This window comes from Mustela lutreola, chromosome 10, assembly GCF_030435805.1.
Source record: "Mustela lutreola isolate mMusLut2 chromosome 10, mMusLut2.pri, whole genome shotgun sequence".
Lineage (NCBI taxonomy): Eukaryota > Metazoa > Chordata > Mammalia > Carnivora > Mustelidae > Mustela > Mustela lutreola.
The window spans coordinates 92,295,523-92,313,431 of record NC_081299.1 but is presented as its reverse complement, the minus strand read 5'-3'; the positions used below and the strand labels follow the sequence as shown (position 1 = coordinate 92,313,431).

The 17,909-nt window shown below is 41.1% G+C and overlaps 1 long non-coding RNA gene and 1 other non-coding gene across 2 annotated transcripts; one reads left to right on the top strand and one right to left on the bottom strand.

Moving 5' to 3' along the window:
- The first annotated feature begins 1,897 nt into the window (after positions 1-1,897).
- On the top strand, positions 1,898-7,882 carry LOC131809247 (uncharacterized). Its single transcript, XR_009345097.1, has 3 exons — positions 1,898-2,459; positions 6,561-6,731; positions 7,711-7,882. It is a non-coding gene; the product is annotated as an uncharacterized LOC131809247 (long non-coding RNA).
- Positions 7,883-10,965: 3,083 nt separating this feature from the next.
- On the bottom strand, positions 10,966-11,099 carry LOC131810690 (small nucleolar RNA SNORA70). Its single transcript, XR_009345669.1, has one exon. It is a non-coding gene; the product is annotated as a small nucleolar RNA SNORA70 (small nucleolar RNA).
- Positions 11,100-17,909: the final 6,810 nt, after the last annotated feature.

Sequence of the window (17,909 nt, the reverse complement as noted above, 5' to 3'; positions counted from 1 at the left end):
GAGAATTATGAAATGAATGACTAGAATTTCAAGCTACTGAAAAGCAGTCATTGTTTATTATGAACTTAATTTTTTTGCTACTTAACATTGTAAGGTATGAATGTGATTTATCCATGCATCTTGTATCTTTTGAAAAAATCATCTTGTGTCTTTCAAAAAGAGCCCAGAGTTGAAGATGTTTATTTCCGGTATTACTGCATATGTACTTTCCATTTATATTAAAAAAAAAAAAAAAAAAAGCTATATATTTGTTTTAAAAATGACTCGTTTCCTCATTTAAAAAAAAAAAAAAAAAAAAAAAAACAGGTCTGTATCTTACAGCTTCTATCCCTGGCAGCAGTTTGAATAATTGTTTTCACATCTGACTCCATATAACCTTCCCAAATATTTTGGCTTTTCCTGAATATCCATAGCAGTTGTCTCTGTCATATATTTTGGCATAAGATGATGTTTTTCCTAACATCCGAATTCCACATTTACTAGTTAGGGTTACACCTCTGGGGGTTCACAGTGTCAGGGTGAATTCAAAATCGTGGGATTTCTTGACACAACTTGGTGGCAAATCAGTTTGTCTGGAAGCCATGGGAAGCAGAGCTAAGTCAGTTTACTGGTAAGTGATTGAACATTTTTTTTTACAATGCAGATTACAGGGGCGCCTGGGTGGCTCAGTGGGTTAATGCCTCTGCCTTCAGCTCAGGATATGATCCCAGGGTCCTGGGATGGACCCTGAGTCAAGCTCTCTGCTCAGCAGGGAGCCTTCTTCCCCATACCCCCCACTGCCTCTCCTTCTGTTTGTGATCTCTGTCAAATAAATAAATAAAATCTTTACAATGCAGATTACAAATCTGATTTTAAAAAAATAAAAATAATACTAAGACTGCAAAAAAATTTCTGCATTCCAACTCAAATGCCAGCCAGACTCCAGGAATAAACATATTATCAGCCATTCTCTGTCTGCTGTATGGGACCCTTTGTTAGAAAAATGCTGCTGGATTTATTTCTCAGTCTTGTTTGCACACCAAGAGAATAACCTTCACGCAAACAGGGATTATATATTACGCTATTTTGTTCTTTGAGCTGTACATCAGGACACATATAAAAGTGTGGTGTGGTTTTCCTCTCCCAGATAGTAATTTTACCAGCCCTTTTGTTATGGAGTTTGTTGTTGTTGTGGTTGAGATGTGCACCACAGGAGGGTGCTTTGCTGTATCCCCTTGTTGGGAGGAGAATGGAGTGGACAGAGCTTATTTAGACAGCTCTTGGAGAGCGTGTGCCCTGCCATGGTCCACCTGCTTTCTCCCTCCTGTATAGGACAGAGCTGAGCTGAAGTCCAAGCTGCCCCAGCCTGGACCCACTGGGGCCCTCTGGCCCTGCGTGATTGAAGATGCCCATTCACATCCCTGTAACTGGTATGAGACATGATTTTTTTGTTCTTGTGTGTGGGTTTTGTTTCTGTTTGCTGTTTGTTTGTTTTTCAATTTTAATTTTTTTTTTTTACCAGACATGCATGTTCCCTGGTTGGCAGCAGGCCCCCTGGCTGTATACTCAGCTGCTCGGCCACAGCCACTGCAACATTGTTTGCTGTGAAAACAGAAGTACCCCAAGCCCAGGCTACTTGGGCATTTATTCTGTAGAAACATATGTGCTGGGACACCTGGGTGGCTCAGTGGGTTAAGCCTCTGCCTTCGGCTCAGGTCATGATCTCAGCGTCCTGGGATCGAGCCCCGCATCGGGCTCTTGCTCAGCAGTGAGCCTGCTTCCCCCTCTCTCTGCCTGCCTCTCTGCCTACTTGTGATCTCTCTCTCTCTCTCTCTCTCTGTCAAATAAATAAATACAATCTTAAAAAAAAAACACACACACACACAAACGTGCTCATTTTTCATTTCAGCATTTATTAAACATGTACTTGATGCCAGACACTTTTAGGGGCTGAAGACAGCACTGAACAAAAGACATAGTGCCTTTCTTTGCAGAGAACCCTAGAGGCAAGAGACAGACAAGACACACAATGAGTAAAATATGTGATATTGCAAAGGGGGTTAAGTGCAGAAGGCAGTGCTGGGGTTGGGACTGTAATTTGAGATAGAGAAGGCCTGACTACAAAGGTGCTATTTGAGTAAAGACCCAGAAGACATACAGGAATGTACATCTAGGGAGGGCATTCCTGGTAAAAAAAAGATGCAGATGCAGGCCTCATGTATGGCTGGAGCAAAGCTGGGCCAGCAAAGGGGGGAGGGTGTGAGCTAAACAGCCCCAGGGCTACCACGAGAGGCATATCAGCTGAGCCCTTCTCTGTTTCTCACTCTCCAGGACTCCAGGACAAGACTTACATGTCTCTCCTTTGCGGGTGGGGCTTTCTCATTGGAAATGCTGGAAGACGGGCCGCTGTTTCTGGTCACCTTCACATCCGTTGCCACAGTTGTCTCCACTGCAGTCTAACACATTGGTCACTTCCCCAGGTACCATGTCTCCTGGCTGCTGTATGCCTCTCCCTCTCCGGGGAGATTTTTAATTTTTTTTTTTTTTTTTTGAGAACTTAAAAAAGTAAAGAAATCAGAGATCTTAAAATCTTTCTAGATTATTTTCCTGAGAATTACAGAGAACTTCAATCTCGGCAAACTAGCAAGTTCTCTTCACATCCTTTCTCTGACCATCCTGTATCTGCCCAGGGTTTATTTGTTTATAATTTTTACAAGTTGTACAATATTGGGAATAGTACTTTTATTTTTTGTTGTTTGATATGTCCTGCTTTGAATCCACTTCCACAAAGCCAAGATAACAGTAACAAAGAAGTGATCTGTATTTTGTTACTCCTGAAAAAGGCACTGATCTGGCCAGGAATTTTAAAATATTCTTAAGTACTCTTTCAAACTTAAACTTACCACACACCCTCAGTATTCGTTCATCAGTTATGTTTTCCAAAAGTTCATATTCGTCTCTTTATACAAGTTCTACAAAACAGTAAGGACCATGGACTCATGATGAAATTGGTTAAATTCCAGCCCTATAATCAGTGTGGGCTACAGGTATGCATCAGTCATACCCCACAAGAGGTCCACACATGACTCTTAGTGCACCAAATGGGTTGTGCAGAAAACATGACATTTCCTAATTTTCTTTGTATTAGCTTAAATGCATCTGGAAGCTTCTTCACCACACAGTGTTGTGCCTGGGGTCTTGGTCCCTCTGGGTCATGGTCTGCATCTGTGCCATGCTTGGCATGGGTGTAGATGGGAACACATGGGCCATTTGTACTTGGTGTCCAGCATTTCCATTCTGAAGGGCTAAGAAGTCAAATGTAAATCTCTCTTAACCCCGGGACCCACCAATCTTTATCTCTTTCCCATCCTCTGAGTTTACCTCTTTTTCTCTTTGGTCTTAAAAGCATTCGTCTTGGGGTGCCTGGGTGGCTTGGTGGGCAAAAGCTTCTGCTTTCGGCTCAGGTCTTGATCTCAAGGTTCTGGGATCAAGCCCTACCTCGGGCTCTCAGGAGGCCTACTTCTCCCTCTCTCTCTGCCTGCCTCTCTGCCTACTTGTGATCTCTCTCTCTATTTATTTATTCAAATAAATAAATAAATAATCTTTAAAAAAAATAAAAAGGTATTTGTCTTTATACCCCCTGGGGCTCCTAGCATCCTTTCTGTAGGTAATTTAGATGTTTGCAGAAGACACAAGAGACTAATCAAAGTGACTTCTATTTTCTGCTTTTAAAACTCACGCAAGGAGGGGCGCCTTGGTGGCTCAGTCAGTTGGGCATCTGACTCTTGTTTTGGCTCAGGTTGTGATCTCAGGGTCGTGGAATGGAGCCCCAAGCTGGGCTCTGCCCTCAGCATGGAATCTGCCTGTCTCTCTCCCTCCTCCCTTCTGCTCACATGCACCCGTGCTCTCTCTTTAACAAATGAAATCTTTTAAAAAATTAAAATAAATAAAAATTACTCAGGAAAGAAATGCTAAAGACTCACCTCCTTGCCTGAAGTGAGATGAAAGGGAACATATAGGGGAATAGAAACAGGTTAATATTTCCCTAGGTTATCCTGCTATCCGGCTCTCTAACTCCCTCTTGTCCCTTGGCCCTCTCTCTCAGGAGTAAGCCTCCTTATTCTATGGGGCAGGGGCTCTGTACAGGTGAGACACCACATTGTTCCACCTACTAAATCTCTAAATCCTTACAACTTTATTGATGTATGGCAATGTAGCTTCATAGCCAGACAGTTCAACAATGTCCAAATGGAAAAGTTAGCATTGTCACTGAGAGTCAACACTTTCCAAGGGCTTGGGACGAGATAGGAAAGACAGGGAAAAATTAGTTGTAATGGGGAAAAGAATAACTTGGAGTCTAGAACTGTTTCTGAATCTTTTGTTTTGGATAACATAGGGAATACAGATGATAAGGTGCAAGCGTAGGTAGTATTAATGAGTCAGGTACTTGAGAATTTTACAGTAGAAGAATCTGGAAGAAAACCAAAGGTGAGGAAGAATTTTTAAAGCCTATTCACTTGTGATCTCTGTTGTTCTAATATTGTTCCTGTCCTACTTTACTATTCATTAAGATACTCTTCCTGGAAAGATATGAGAAAAGCTTCTGTAAGGTAATAAAACTGTTAAGGAGAGGAAAGAATAGACAATTGATGAATTTTGCTGTAGCTTGAAAATTTTGCCTTTTTTATCTGCATGTGACTAATAGAAATGTATGATTATTATTTTAGAGAATTTTGGCCAGAGATTATGGGAGACTTTCCCCTCTATACCAAGCCTTAATAATTCACTTATTCTTCATATAAGGCATGAGCAAAAAGATTCAGAACATCAAGAGACATACACTGGTCAAAACGGTTATTCAGCAAAGTTTTAATTTTTTTTTAAGGATTTTACTTATTTATTTGAAAGAGAGAGAGTGAGTACAAGCAGGGGGAGGGGCAGAGGGTGAAGAGACTCCTGACTGAGCAGGAAGCCAGATGGGGGGACCTGCCAGGACCCTGGGATCATGACCTGACCCAAAGGCACACACTTAATTTACTGAGCCACTCAGGCACCCCCTATTTTTTTTTTTTCATGGTACTATTAACTAATAATCAGATGGTAACTGCTGGTGAGGTATTCCCTCCGCTTTTCAGAATTCCCCACGGTGGACTTCCCCTTGGAGGAAACCTGGGCAAAAGGAGCATGAGAGTTGGCTTTGGTACAACTCTGTGGACAGGCCTTTAGGGTAAGAAGCGAACTGACATCCTTGTTTATAACTAGTAATTGCTCATGATGTTATTCAATTACAGATTTGTCTATTTGGGGCACCAGGAACCATAAATATGGTTCTCCAATACAGGCATTGCAAGTATCAACCACGCATAATTTCTGAGAGGAGAGAGAGGGAAAGAGAGAATAGATTTATGACTTTTGCATTCCATTTCATGCTTTCTCTTGTTGAACTGCATAAATTATCTTTTTGGAAATAAATAGCACAGGCTTTGGGAACACTAATACAATCAAGCTCATCCGTTTCTGGATTAATGGATAGTCACATGACAAATGGCCAAGAACCTCATCCCAGAAGTCGTATTTTCCAAGGATTTCTTGCCATAGTCTACCCTTTGCTTGCCTGACTGCAAACAGAGGACTTACACAGTTCTAAGTTTCTATCATCCCTCGCAAAATGAAATAGGAAGGCTGTTTTTTGCCTCTTGTGGCAATAGCACTGGACCAGTGAAATAATGACACTTGGCTTACAACAGCAAGTCTTTGAAGGTGCTGGTCATGGGACTTTTTCCCACAGCAGCCTAGTGACCACCATTTAAAAAGTATAAACTGGGGGCACCTGGGTGGCTCAGTCACTTAAGCATCTGCCTTTGGCTCAGGTCATGATCCTAGAGTCCTGTGTTGGAGCCCTGCTCAATGGGGAGTCTGCTTCTCCCTCTGCCTGCTGCTTTCCCCTGCTTGTGCTCGCTCTCTTTCTTTCTCTCTGTCAAATAAATAAAATCTTTAAAAAAGTATAAATTGTTTAAACCCATTTTTAAATTTAATTTTCAACACCATGGTCTACTTTGTATTAGTTTTTCACATAGCCCCAAATAAGATTGTTAAATTTCAGTTGATCTAGATTATGATGACATGCAAACTGAGGTCGAGCCAAGTTTACGTCGGCCAGGTGGGTCCAAAGATTCTACTCCTGACTCACATAAATTTTAATTCAAATACTATATGTTCCTTCTGAGAGGTATCATTTTTTTTTTTCCATACAATAGACTTGGTGCTTCTAATTGGAGGAAGGGACTGTCTCTGCATCCTTTGCTGACTGCGTCTCTCACGGGTATACTGACAGCTTTGGTTGGGTAAATTAAATGCACGTACATAATTGCCAATATACTGTTAGAATGCACTGTCCAGGCTCCCCCCACTGTCAGAAGTCAGCCACTGCAGTGCATATTTCCGTTTAGAGCAAAGGCAGGTATTTTTATTGAACCAGGACTTCCAAAGTGAGCCAAGAATTATGTAAATCAGGCTGATTCCATATGGAATATATGCATAGTAAGCGTCCCCTTAGCAATCTGTGGTTTCGCTTTCCGCAGTTTCAGTGGTGGTGCGGTCGGTGGTGGTCCACGAGCAGACGACCCTCTTTCTGACGAATCATACGAAGGTCAATAAGTAGTCTAACTCTGCGCCGTCGCAATGCCTACGTCATTCACCGCGCTTCATCGGGGTGTCTAGGGATTTTCTTATCTCACGTCGCTGCAAGGAGGGTGAGTGTAGTCCGATACTTTCATAGAGGCCACATTCACATAACTTTTGTTACAGTATACTGTTATAATTGTCCTAATTTATTATTAGTTAATGTCTTACTGTGCCTAAACTATACATTAAACTTTATCACACGTACGTATTACAGATAAGAAGGAAAAAAAAAACAGTATAAAGAGGGTTCCGTATGATCCCGGCATCCACTGAGGGTCTTGGAACATATTCCTTGTGGGCAAGGGGGACCTACAGATTAATGAGGATGTTATAAATGGAATTGCTTTGAAGAAAAAAAGTGAACTGATATTTATAGGAATCACATTTAGACATTGTAACTTCTTAAGCAGGTCTTAGACCCAGTTGAGTCTTGTAAGTAACATTTTTTACACAATCTGATTGGTGTATAATTGAGATACAATAAACTGCACATATTTAAAATGTATAATTTGATGAGTTTTGACATATGTATATCCCTATAAATACAATCCAGGCGATGAGCATACCATGAGCCTTAAAAGTTTCCTCCTCCACTAGGAAACTGTTGATCTTCCTTCTCGCCATCACTATAGATTAGCTTGCGTTTTATAAATTTCACATAAATGTCTGGCTTCTTTGACTGCACACTGGTTCCTCTGTGTTGCTGCAAGTCCATTTCTTTTTCTTGCTGAGCAGTGTTCCATTGTAGGGATATTCTACAGTTTGTTGATGGACACTGACCTGTTGATGGATGTTAGAGCAGTGTCCAGCTATTACAATAAAGCTGCTATGAACATTGATGTACAAACTTTTTTGGACATATGTTTTTATTTCTCTTGGGTAAATACCTGGGGGTGGCATGACTGGATCATCTGGTAGCATATGTTTAACTTTTTCATAAATTGCCAAACTGCTTACCAAAGTTTCTCTACTATTTTATATTCCCATCAGTGAGAGTTGTAGTTACTCCACATTCTTTTTTTAAGATTTTATTTATTTATTTGACAGGGAGAGTGCAAGAGAGAGCACGAGAAGGGGGAAGAGGAAGCCTATGACATCTGCTGAGCAGGGAGCAGGATGTAGGGGTGGAGCCCAGGACCTGAGTTCATGATCTGAGCCAAAGGCAGAAGCTTAACTGACCCGCCCCTCCTCACCCCCCAGGTGTGCTGTTACTTCACATTCTTGACTTGTGGCCAGTCTTAAAATTTTAACCCTTCTAGTAGGAGTAGTGCCATCTTCTTGTGGTATTAATTTAAAATTTCCATAATGATAATGATGTTGAGCGTTTTCTTAGGCATTTTTTTTTTTTTTGCCACTAATTTTTTTTCCACTGTGTTTATGGGTATATACCTAAGTCAAAACTTAAGAAACTCTTGTTTCATTTTTTTGAAGTATTTCTTCAGGTCTTTTGACCATTTTAAAAAATTGTTTCCTTATTACTGAAGAGTGAGAGTTCCTTATATATTCTTCATAAAAGTCCTTTATTAGATATATATGTTTGCCAATATTTCCTCCCACTCTGATGCTTGTCTTTTCATTTCCATAGCTGTGGCTTTGGAGAACAGTTTCTGATTTTGATGTAGTCTGGTTTATCAATTTGTTCAGTTTTAAATTTTGATATAATCCAATTTATTAATTTGTTCTTTATGAATAATAGTATTGTATCCAAGAAACCTTTGCTTAAACTAAAGTCACAAAATTTTTCCATTGTGTTGCTTCTAGAAGCTTTGTAGTTTAAAGGTCTTTAAATTTGGGTCTATGACCTGTTTGGGGTTAATTTTTTAATATATGGTGCAAGGTACAGTTTAAAGTTCATGGTTTTGCAAATGGATATTCAGTTGTTCTCATGCCATTTGTTGAAAGAACCATTTTTTCCTTACTGACTAGCTTTTGTACCTTGTTGAAAATTACTTGTCCATAGAGATGTGCTTCTATTGTTGGACCCTCTTCTGTTCTGTTGATCTTCTTGTGTATTTTAAGTCAGCATGACAGTTTTTGTTACCATGGCTTTGTACGTCTTGAAATCAAGTACAGCAAATCATCCAACATTATTCTTCTTTTTCAAGGTTGATTTGGCTGTTTTAGGTCCCTTGCATTTCTATAAGAAATTTGGAATTAGCTTCTCAATATCTACAATAAAGCCCGTGGAAAATTTGATTGGGTATTATATGGAATGTATAGATTAATTTGGGGAGAAATTACATTTTTTGACCCATGAAAAAGGCATACCTTTCCATGTATTAATTTTAAAAACCTCTCAGTAGTGTTTTGTAGTTTGATAGCAGTATGTACGAAACCAACAAAAATCCATAACATAGCCAAAAAACACCATACTTTACAGATGTTTTACTTTTATAATCTTTAAAACTGTAAAAAGCAATATGAGATTATATAAGAAATTAGAAAAGCCAGAAACAATCTTAAAAGCTTCTGAGGCAGTCAGGGAGACACAGATCATCTGCAAAGGAATAAGAAACATCAGATTTTGGAACTGTAACCCTAGAAAGTAGAAAAGTGACTTTTAACTTAGAATTAAAAGCATTAATTTACTAAGCTAAAGATAAGAAAAATCAATGCCCAAAGTAAAAGGAAATTTACTTCCCACACAGCTCTTTAGGATATATTCAAGCAAAGTGAGAATACCAAGAAAAAAGAGGGAATGGAATACAGACAACAGTGGCTCCATCTTGGGAAAGCAATACCGGGGGCTCTCAAGCTGGCAGCAGGTGGAGAGAAGGACTCCAGAATGGAGCAGGTTGATGGAGGGCTTGCAGAGAGACCCTATAGAGAACTAGGGGCTCAAAAGAGTACTTGATCCCTGAGTGGCACAAGAGGTCAGGGGGAAATGTCAATATAAAATAAAAGCAAACAAAAGAAGCAAGAATTAGTAGTTAGAATTTCAGGAAACATAAAAAAAGAGCTCAAATACAAAGGAAATGTAATGATAGAGAACATTAGCTCTACAGTGAAAAATACTGTACCAACTCATCTGTATGCTTTTAGAATCTATAGGCTGAGCGTTTGGGACTTAAATAGAGCTATTGAATAAGGTAAATGAGAAAGCAAATATAATCAGAAGCAGAGAGGTTGGAGAGAGGAGGAGGGGCTCAAGGGAAATATGGGGGACCTAAAGTCTTCATGTTTGAGGATGCTGCTTAGTGTGGATGGAAACAAAAAAGAAAGCTGTTAGTATATCCTCTAAGTGACTTAGGTTTCCAAGGAAGGACTAAAAATGATGAATCAGAAAGATGGGAAGGGGAGGTGGCTGTGTGCTAGGGACGTGCCCATTTAGGTAAGATGGCCTTAGTGGGTGCCAACAGTGCCCTGCCCGGATACCTGACCCTGACCACAACTGCATACAGTGGCCCTGTGTCCAGTTAGGCTTCTGCATTTCTTTGCTTTGGAGTTCCTCCTGCCGCTGGAGCTCACTTGGCTGCCCATTTGACAAGAGTAGCTCTAAACTGCTGATACTGCGCACAGTTTTTCACTGGCTCCCATTTCTGCACTGGGCTCTAACTCTAGGTTCCTGTAGTGGCAGCTGGTTTGATGCCTACCCTTTCCTGGCTTCCTTCCCTGCCTCATTGTATTTCCCCATCCTGTCCAGGAATACCTTACCTTGTGGTATACTTCAGAGGGAACACAAACTGAAATAGTCCACTACCAATAGATCTGGTCATAGTAGCAAACACATTTTATTTTGAGATTACGGAGAAACATAGCAAAAGAAGCATTTAACAAACCAACAAGTAGTTACTTCTAAGGAATAGGACTATAGAAGGAAGGGATAGAACAGGGGACTGATGCCTTCAAATAGGTACCTATCCATGTGCTACTTTATTTTTTGTCAGGAAGTAGGATGTATTGGTGGGCATGGATAGGGAGGGGGCAGTGCCAAGGTTCTTGTGAGTGCAGAGCCCTCCATTTGTCCAAGGGGCCACAATTAAGGATGTATTTGACCCTGCAGCCATTTGGGATGAGCCGCTTTTCAGCTACCATGTCTTCAAATTCATCCTCATTAAACTTAGTAAAGCCCCACTTCTTGGAGATCTAGATCTTCTGGTGGCCAGAGAACTTGAACTTGGCCCTGTGTAGGGCCTCAGTCACATGCTCCTTGTTCTGCATCTTGGTACGGATGGACACGATGACTTGACCAATGTAGACCTTGGCTACTGCGCCCTGGGTCTTTCCAAAGGTACCCCACATACCTGTCTGCAGCCTAGATTGGAGATAACAAGTTGTCAGACCTCAATGTCTACTGGAAAGGGCTATTTCCAAGGTCCCTTCGGGTAACCCATAAAATCAACAGGCTGTTTACACTACCAGGGAGGCTACCATTTGCAGCCATGGCACACTGGGCCCCCATGGAGAAAGAGCACAGTTGGCGTAATTGGCTGCAGACATGTGCTACTTTAACATAAATTTAAAACAAGCATTTAAAACATCAAGCAAACTAGAATACTGCGAGGAATGGGACCAAAACAAGAGAGCACAAACATATCTGCATGCCCTGGCCTGGGATCCAGCTCCCAGTCTCTTAACTTTATTTGAAAATGTCAGTCATTTTTGAATGGCATCCATAAACTGGGATAAATTACTGCATGGATTTGAACAGCCGGAAAACCTTCTCTGTGCAGAAAATTCACATGTACAACTTTAATCATAATAATGGGGGTTAAGTATACTTCCCACCTTGTGTTTTCACGGTGTAGGAAAAGACACCCAGAATACATTAGTAACCACTGTGGTAATGGGATGGGATGGTTAAGTAAAACAATACCTCATGAGGCACCACTTTATGAAGAGGCTTTATATAGGGCGCCACTGTGTAGTTTTCATTTGTAGGAAGGAACGTTTTGTGTCTTGGGTTTGCATATTGTTTGTAAATGGTGCTGGGTATTCTCTGGATAGTACACCATGTCCCGAACCGAAGCTACAGCCCCAGGGCTCCATTTATAGAAGCGGTTCTTGACAGTCATGAGGCCCTGGCAAAAGACGATTTCAAGAAACCAGCCTTGGCCTCGACCTTCCACTAGGTGGCAGACTTCCCCCAGTTCTGCCGGCTGCAGGCGCCCGGCAGAGGGACACAAAGCCTCTCCGCGCTGCTTTCTCCTTTTGCTTCTGTCTGGAAAATCACTAGGCTGCCTGGGGCCAGATTATTTCCAGGACAAACCATCATTACCTTGTTAGAGGAGAGAAGGTAGGGTTGGTCTGTTCCGATTCCATGGGAGAAGGTGACAAAGAGGTCTTTTATATGCAACACTGGAGAGAGGCGGCTACTTCATTTTTTTAGACAGTTCTTCAAAAATTGAAAAATTCCATATCTTATGAGTCCAATTACAAACAATTGAAAAAAAAAACCACACAAGTATTACCGATCCTATGCAGGATTATAGTTAAATGTGCAGATATGAACACTGCGACCATAGGAGATATTTTGATATTTGTTTTCATAGCGTAATGAATCTTTTCTCATTTGCTTAAAATAATCTGAGACGTGTACTCATAATTCCAGCTTGAAGTGCAAGGGCAGTAAAATAAGTATAAAAATAAAATAAAACAAATAAGCAAAATTGAATCTGTTCCATTTTATTTTAGGGATTTTTTTTGTTTGTTTGCTTTAAGAAGTTGTTTTCATTGATTTACGTAGTTCTCTGGTTGACATGTGTTGTTTGTATTGTTGTTTTTTAAAGATTTTATTTATTTATTTGACAGACAGATCACAAGTAGGCAGAGAGGCAGGGAGAGGAAGCAGGCTCCCCACTGAGCAGAGAGCCCGATGCAGGGTTCTATCCCAGGAACCTGAGATCATGACCTGAGCCAAAGGCAGAGGTTTAACCCACTGAGTCACCCAGGCGCCCCTCTAGTTGACATGTTTTGAAAGAAATACGATTCAGGTTTCAGACTGAGATTAAGATAAACATGTTCTGGTGTCCTTGGAACAATGAGTACCAGAAGAAGAATTTATAAGAAAATCAGGTAACTCAATCTGTATTTGGGGGTTAACCTGGGGTGTTCATGAATTCCATTAAACAGGTGGAAATATTTACAAATTTTGATCAGAGGAAAATAGAAAATAGGGTGGGGGAGATAACTGTTAGATTCAGTTGTGTTGTGGGGTCCCCCCCTAAACTCACAGGGTCTATTAGATGTTTACCTGCTCCCCCTACCCGACCCCATTGTGGGAACTGAGAAGAGGTGCCAGACCCTGGTCTCCTTTGCCTCTTCCTTTCTCCTTCCTCCCCACCCCACCACTTCTTGAGTGTTTTTTTAGTGATCCTTCTTTACTTCCCAATTCTCTCTTTCCTCTTGTTTGTTAACTTAGCACTAAAAAACTGCAGACGGGTCACCCATGAGAAGCCTGTACACCATGGCCTGTATGCCTTTGCAAGAAAAGTGAGCAAAAATTGAAAAAGAAAGTCAAGTGATGAAACCAACCTTGTTAAATTGTTTAAACTCCTTCAACCTGGCCTAAAACTGTGATGAGCTTCTCAGTTCATTTCCCTCAAAATTCACAGAAAAAATGTGCTTGAAAAGAAAACACAGAAGATCCGGAACTGAGATCTGGTGATATTCTGGCCAATATTTTAGCCAGTGGTAAGGTTTTCTCACCAAATGATCACTATTTAAGATGAATTAAAAAGATTCTTATAAAAATGAGAAATAGGGGTGCCTGGGTGGCTCAGAGGGTTGGGCCTCTGCCTTCGGCTCTGGTCATGATCTCAGGATCCTGGGATCCAGCCCCACATCAGACTCTCTGCTCAGCAGGGAGCCTGCTTTGCCCTCTCTCTCTCTGCCTGCCTCTCTGCCTACTTGTGATCTCTGTCTGTCAAGTAAATAAAATCTTTTTAAAAAATGAGAAAGAAAATGAAATAAAAGTAAAGATTGAGATGATAAGGCTTGTTCATGGAACTAGAGCATAGTGATATAGCTTCCCAGTTTTAAGTCTTACTATTATTTATTTTGATTTGGGGATATTATTTTTAGTGTGTGATACCGATTCTGAAATCTACTTCATAAACTAATGGTTTTCACCAGGTCTCTCTTTTTAAAGCCCTAGCACAGTGACGAGAAAACTTAGTAGCTCATTAGAATCACCTGGGTGGGGGCCAAGAGTGGATTTTATTATTTATTTATTTTCTGGGTTCCCCCCCCTCAAATTTTTATTTAGATTCTAGTTAACATGTAGTGTAATATTGTTTTCTGGAGTAGAATTTAGTGATTCATCCCTTCCATATAACACCCAGTCCTCCTCACAAGTGCCTTCCTTAATACCCATCACCCATTTAGCCAATTCCCTCGCCCTGCTCCCAGGAGTGACTTTTATTTTTTTTATTTTTTAAAGATTTTTTATTTATTTTATTTGACAGATAGAGATCACAAGTAGGCAGAGAGGCAGGCAGAGAGAGAGGGAGGAGGAAGCAGGCTCGCTGCCGAGCAGAGAGCCAGATGCGGGACTCGATCCCAGGACCCTGGGATCATGACCTGAGCCGAAAGCAGAGGCGTTAACCCACTGAGCCACCAGGCACCCCCAGGAGTGACTTTTAAAAGTTTCAGGTCATACCCCAGATCATTTAAATAAGAATCTCTGGGTGTGGGATGTGGACACCAGAATATTTAAAGGCAGTGCCACCCCAGGTGATTCCCATGTACAGCCAACACTGAAAACCATTGCAAACCAGTTGCATCCTGACCATTGTATATAAATGATGTTATGAATGTTTGAGATGAAAGGATATCAAGAGGGTGATGCTCTCCAGTGCCCTCCTATGGAAAGAAGACTGGGAGGGAGAGCTGACAGGATTAGCTGACAGAAGAGGTGAAGTAGAGGTTTAACAGAAATTGTCGAGTCGTTTTTGATCTGAGAAAGAGAATGATAGCTGCCTTTTATTGAATGGGCAGACTGCATGAATCCCCAAAAAGGTGGGGCTGAGTGGGGAGGTGAAGGACTAGGTTTGGGATGTATGAAATTCAAGATATCTTTGAGGTAGCCTAGGCAAAAATTCAATAAGGCTGTTCTGGAATCCAGGCTAGACACACACATCTGGGAGTCTTCAGCATGAAGGTGGTATTTAAAGCAGTGAGCTCAGATGGTTACCTAAGCAGTAAGTATAGGTAAGGGGCTGAAGACCAAGGCCTGATGCGGCTCCAGGGAGAGGTCAGAGAGATGACAAGGGAGCACCTGTGAGGTAGGAGGAAAACCAGAACATGGGGTGTGTTGGAGGTCACGTTAGGTAAGGCGAAGACTGAGAATGGACCCTTGGCTTTCATTCCATGGAGGTGGCCAGAGGAAGGAGAGGAACAGAGGTGCATGACAAAAAGAAAATCCTACCACAGCACACAGGATTTTCTCTAGCAGTATTGAACATCAGATAGCTTGATTAACCTAGGGTTAGGCAGGGTATGAGAGCACAGAGAAGGTAAGGTGGAGATCCCTTAAGAGGTTGGAATCAAAGTAGCATAATGGGAGGAGAGACTGTTGCATAAAGAAGGGTGTGGTTTGATGGCCCACAGGTCCTAAAGGACCTAAAGAACAGAGATGGTGGGAATGACCACAGATAACCTGGGAAGAGAAAGCTTGGGCGGGACTGAGATTTTGAGTTCTAACTCTAACAGAGAAACAGTGTAGGGTGAGAACAATTTTAGTGATCTAGCTACTTAAAGTACTTTAATGCCTGAGAGGCAGTAACCAGGAAGTTGGGGAAAATGTTGATGACAAAGGGAATAAGTGGTCAGAAGGCAGGACCTTGGTGGAACAGCCCTTTAATGAGAGGGTGCATGTGGACAATCGTCTCGAAGTGGAAGACATCAGTGAGGAGCACCCATAGCCACCCTCAACCCTGCAAAGGGCCATGGGTGTCATCATGGGAGAGGCAGGCTCTCCAAGGAAAGGGGAGGATGGGAGAGGCAAGGTATGGGGGTACAGAGCTTTATAGGCAAAGGTTTTAGGGAAGCTGATGAGGGGGAGCATTTAAGATATGTGGGGTTCATGAGTGAAAATAGGAATGTGAGCAGTGTTGATGCCTGCTAGGCTCCCTCCTCTGTGAGATGGGGGCTCTTTAGAGCTTGTGTTCCCAAGAGTGCTGTGGCCAGAGGCAGAATTCAAAGAGGGGAGCAAGAAGGCAGAGCTGAGAAATTCCATCCTGGAGGGACAGCAAGTCCAAACTGAATCATCTGTCCACATTAGTGTGAAAGTATGGGGCCACAGCACAAATCCCAAATTTCAGGGTGTGGAGGAACCTGGAAACTGAGTGGGAGAAATTGAGGGATGGGAAAGCAGGAGGGGGCCTGGGAGCATCCTGGAGACAGAGATGACCTGCTTTTGTGTGTGGTGACTTTTTAAATCAAGCCCAGTGAAGTCTAGTGTGGGTGGGCGGGGTTCATTTACAAGGGTGGGAATGGGATGAGCGGAAGGCATGGTTTTCAAAGAGTAGTAATTACTATACAATGACAAAATTAGAAAGAATGAGAGGAAATTAAATGTTGTAAAATAGAGAGGCTGTGCCTTTTGAATCAAGAATAGCCACTTAAGCTGTTTGGTTATGTAATATTTCATTCATTAGGCATTGAATTACCTCTGGCTGTATGTACTGTTTCTGTGAAGTTAATTTTTATTCTATTATGAAAGAATTAATCAAATCCAATGAAAGAACATCTGTGCTCGTTACTATCTACAGGAGGAGGGGCATGAACCAAAAGCCTTTTTTGTGGTTTAATATTTTTGATTTCAGCTTAATAAAGAAGAGGAGCCTGGGGGATAAGAAAAGAGGTCAGGTTTTGCCTTTTCCACTTGAAGTACATAAATAGAACAAAAAGAAGTAGTGAGATGTAGACAATTGTAAAGACATAAAATCAACCCAGAACATGCTAGATTTTGATAGGAAGGACCGGCAGCAAATATTCATGGTACCACTGAGAACAGAGTAATCAATTCAACAAGATTTTGTTGGTGTGTGCTAACTACTTCACAGAGCCTTTATTGGGCAATAGGCATATATAAAAAATACTTTTGGTTCTCAGAACTCAGTCTGTTGGAAAGACAGATGTGAAGAACACAAAAATTTCCATATAACATGAAAAGTGCTAGAATCTATTTTTTTAATTATTTTTATAAACATATAACGTATTTTTTGCCCCAGAGGTACAAAAGTCTGTGAATCATCAGGCTTACATACTTCACAACACTCATCATAGCACATACCCTCCCCAATGACTGTAATCTAATTTTTTTTTTTTTTTAAAGTAGGCTCCACATCCAGTGTGGAGCCCTGTGTGGGGCTCGAACTCACTCTGAGATCATGACCTGAGTTGAGATCACGAGTTGGACACTTAACCAATTGAGCCGCCCAGGTGCCCCTAGAATCTAAATTCTAATTAACACCTAACTGTTAAACAAATGGCTAAATGTCAGGAATGGAGATAGTATAGTCTAGAGGAGAAAATGCTGGACTGAGAATAGAAAACCTGGGTCCTCGCCGCAGCTGCGCTGCTAACCAACTGAATGAGCTTCACCCAGCTATTGCTCTACTTGGAGCCTTCATTTCACCTCTGAAGTGAGTGTAGTTCAGTGCAATGGACTTTTTCAGCTTGAAAACTCTTATGATTCAAGTTGTTATAAATTTGGTGATATAAACCTATAAAAATAAAGAATTTTCCTAGAATAGTTGGCCTCAAGTATAACTCGGGTATTTTGTTTTTTGAAATTTTTGCTTCCTATTATCTTTAAGAATAAATGTGTATTCTTTAAGAGGAAATGCATGTGAGAAAGAACTTTGTAGACTTTTGAGGTATAACAGTCACCTTTCTATTTATTAATAATCATGTTAATTTTCTTGACCCAGAGATCTCACATGTTTTCTTTCTCTCTCTCTCTCTTTTTTTATTTGATATATTACCCCAGAGTATGAAATCTTAGCAGAAGGGGTACCAAAATTAAATTAGCTCCTTATCTAAAGATTTAGATGCCGTGGTACAAACCTCTCAAGGATAATAAAGTAAATCATTTCCCTATGGATGGTGAAGTTCTGGTTTGCATAATTATTTCCTCATGGTTTAATTGAAAATATGAACGATTGAGCACACAGATACCAGGGACTCTAATACAGGGTAACACATTTCCATCTTTTGTCTCTCTAGCCCTTGCAACCTGTAAGGCTTAAATGCAGCTAGAAATGCCCGTGAAAGACAGAGATGAGCTGAGACGTGGACTT